Source organism: Penaeus chinensis, chromosome 33 (assembly GCF_019202785.1).
Source record: "Penaeus chinensis breed Huanghai No. 1 chromosome 33, ASM1920278v2, whole genome shotgun sequence".
Lineage (NCBI taxonomy): Eukaryota > Metazoa > Arthropoda > Malacostraca > Decapoda > Penaeidae > Penaeus > Penaeus chinensis.
This window is the reverse complement of record NC_061851.1, coordinates 38,837,012-38,840,974: the sequence shown is the minus strand read 5'-3', so window position 1 is coordinate 38,840,974 and position 3,963 is coordinate 38,837,012.

The following is a 3,963-nucleotide window of genomic DNA, read 5'->3' as shown; positions in this document are numbered from 1 at the left end:
GTTTAACAATTAATGAATTTAATGATAAGATCATATAAAGGGCATAATAATCATTGAAAGCGTGACCATGCCTTCACTCTAAATCCGACGGCGTTGGCTCTTTACTCTATTTCGCATTGACAGAAGTAAATTTCATTGATGTATTAATCAACTAAAGCAGGGCTGTTACTAGAGACAAAGAAAGAACCTAACACATTTAGCATATATATAATAAAATGCCAACGGCATCTGGTGTTCCCAGGCGGTCACACATACCAAGTACTGAACCAGACCCAACGCTGCTTAAACTTCGCTGATCGGACCCCCCCGAAAGCGGTGCTTTCATTCGTGTATGATCGTTGGCATCTACCAGTCCCAACATTAACAACCTTAGTGTGTCTGCTCAAAATTTTCATCATGATGTATCCTTCATTTTGGCAGCATTCTGAATTATCATGACATCCATCATATTACTAATGCTCACAATATAGCATCAAATCACAACCGACCCACTACGGCACTAAATAGCAACGCTAAATCACTGTCAGCACTTTTTATGCAGCTTCCTTACAAAGTCCACTTCTGCCAATTTTTGGAGCTGTGCAACCTCTGTAAACAATGCAGGGGTCTACACATAATGCATATGAAACTGAGCAAATCATATTGCCCATGCTTATTAAATCTGTGTACAATGTACATTGCCGCAACGTCCACGAAAAGGACAAATGATATAGCTAGTCCCTAATCAGAAATGCAGATTACTCGTCAAATCTTGAATCTTGAGTACTTTCATACAACGCTTGCTGTTATTATGTTGCCACTTTTGTTGGGAATTATCATAGTAATTAGTTGCATTTGCATTTGCATTATTACTTTGTAGTTGCCTGTATATATCACCCTTATCTCTATGTTTTAATACGTCCGGTTATGGGGCATCAACATAGAATTATTGCCATGTAATCATGAAATGATGCAGCTATAATCATATGGACATCGATACACAAATATCTAAACGATACCGAACACAGGTTCTTGAAAACAATGCTATGGAATGTCTGATATTCGATTCTCTGTAAATAGCTAAAGCGATATCTATACGAATACAGTATCGCTGGAACCCTATGTTGTAAGAAAATGTCCCCACCTGACAGAGCCATGTATCTGACTTCAATGTTTGATACAATGTAATGACTGCCACAGAAATTGTTTTCCTCTCAGTAATCAGTGCTTGTAAATTTTGATGTAATGCAGATTACCATATTGATTTACCAAATGATTTCAACATAAAATATACTGATGTCTCCTACGCCACATAACAACAATTACACTTACAACTGACAGCTACGCTCAGAGTGCTCATGAAGGTAGTATAATGGTAATAACGTATGTCCATTTTCCCGATCTGAATGGTACAGAACCAGAAGCTTCAAACCTGCTGCCAAATCTATTGCTATTGCTAAAACTTGATCGTGAGTCCTTTTTGTTAGCCCTATAAGTACATAAATTACAATGATCTTTTCTTATTTGTGTTGCAAATATCAGTATTAATGTGGTTATTGTAAACACCATCACAATCACTTTGCTTTAGTAATACCCCTAGCGTTTTCTGTTTACATCCTTCCACTACTAAATCCGAACCGGTGTTGGCTCTTACCTTTACTCTATTTCGTATTGATAGAAAGTATAATATCAACTGATCATTAATCAAATTGAAGAAGGGCGTATAAAAGTGACAAAAGAAATACACCAATTCATATCGAGCATGTATATATGATAAAATGCCTACAGCATCCAAGGTGTTCCCAAGCGGTCACCCAGCCAAGTACTGACCAGACCCAACGCTGCTTAACTTCGCTGACGACGAGAAAACGGTGCTTTCAACGTGTATATCGTTGGCATCCATCATCCAACATTAACTAACTTTGTGTGTCTGCTCAATTTGCCTTCATAAGTAGCTTCATTTTGCCAGCATTCTGAAAATATCATCGACATTCATCCAAATTACTGAGAACTCACGCACGAATATAATGCATCAATCACAACGACCACTATCGGCTTATAAGCAAGGCTAAATCAAATGTCATCACTTGTAATGCACCTGCCTAAGCCTTGTCCATTTTTGGACTGTGCCACTCTGTAAACAAAGCAGGTTCTACAAATAATGGCAAACGAACTGAGCAAAATGATTAGAAATCTCGTAACAATGTACATTGCCGCAAGGACACTAGAAGGAGCTAAATGATATAGCTAGTCCTAATCAGAAATGCAGAGCTAGTCACTCTTGAATCTTGAGTACTTTCATACAACTCTTTGCTGTTATTATGTTTCCATTTGTTGGAATTATCAGTATCATTATTGTATCTGCTTATGATAATTACTTGTAGTTTCTTTATTATCACCATTATCGCTATTTTTAATACGTTGCGGTTATTGTTGCTAATCAACCATTAGGATTATTCGCCATGCTTAATCAAATAGTGGTGCAGTCTCTCATTTAGCGATGACGTCGATTACACAGAATTGTCTAAAGCGGTACCGGATTATACAGGTTCTTGAAACAATGGCTAAGGGTAAATTCTGATATTCGGATTCTTTGTAAATCGCTAAAGCGATATTTATGCCAATGCCAAAACAAGGATCGCTGACACTTTTGTTGTAAGAAAATATCCCCACGTGACAGCTCTATATCTCACTTCAATATTTGATACAATGAGTGGCTGCAGCAGAAATCTTTTCTTCTCGTGTATCAGCTTGTGAATTTTGATGTAATGCCGAATACCAAGGTTGATACCAAATCATTGCAACATAAGAATATTACTGATGTCTCCCTACCCCACAGTAACAACAATTACACTTACAACTGAAAGCTACGCGCATAGTACTCTGTGGTAAATTAAGAAGTGTTATTAAGTATACAAGAGTGATATTGCTGTTATCAACATTCTCATTATTGTCATGGTCAATGAGGTGATGATGGTACTGTAATGATTAATGTAAATCATGAGTGATCATTATAATGGTGTGATAACATTAATGGTGACAATGAATGACAATTAAACAGTAGGCCATGTCGATGACCAATAAATGTAATTGTAAACCAACCACAAAAGGTAATGATTGGAAGTTAACAATTAATGAAATTCATGATAGAGATCCTCTAAAGTGGCATAATAATCATTTGAAAGCGGACCATCCTTCACTCCTAAATCCGACGGCGTTGGCTCTTACTCTATTTCGCATTGACAGCAGTATAATTTCAATGATGCATTAAACAACTATAAAGCAGGGCTGTTCCAAGTGACAAAAGAAAGAACATAACACCATTATTAGCAATATATATAAATAAAATGCCAACGCATCTGGTGTTCCAGGCGGTCACCCATCCAAGTACTGACCAATGACCCACGCTGCTTAAACTCGCTGATCGGACGAGAAGCGTGCATTCAACGTGGTATGATCGTTGGCAACTACCAGTCCAACATTAACTAACCTGCGTTCTGCTCAAATTTTCATTCATGATGTATCTTTCATTTTGGCAGCATTCTGAATTAAACATGACATCCCAGTCATATTACTGAGATGCACAAATATATCATCAATCACAACCGACCACTACGGCACTATAACAACGCGAAATCACTTGTCACACTTTTATGCAGCTGCTTAAAAAGCCTTTTTGCCATTTTGGAGCTGTGCAACTCTGTAAACAATCAGGGTCTACACATAAATGCAGAAGAAACTGAGCAAAATCATATTGCCATGCCTTATAAATCTTGTACAATGTACATAGCCGCCACGGTCACGAAAAGGACTAAATGATATAGCAGTCCTAATCAGAAAGCAAGATTACTATCAAACTTGAATCTTGGAGTACTTCCATACAAAACGCTTTTGCTGTTATTATGTTGCCACTTTTTTGGAATTATCAGTATTATTAGTTTGCAATTTGCTTTGCATTATACTTGTATACCCTTTAATATCACC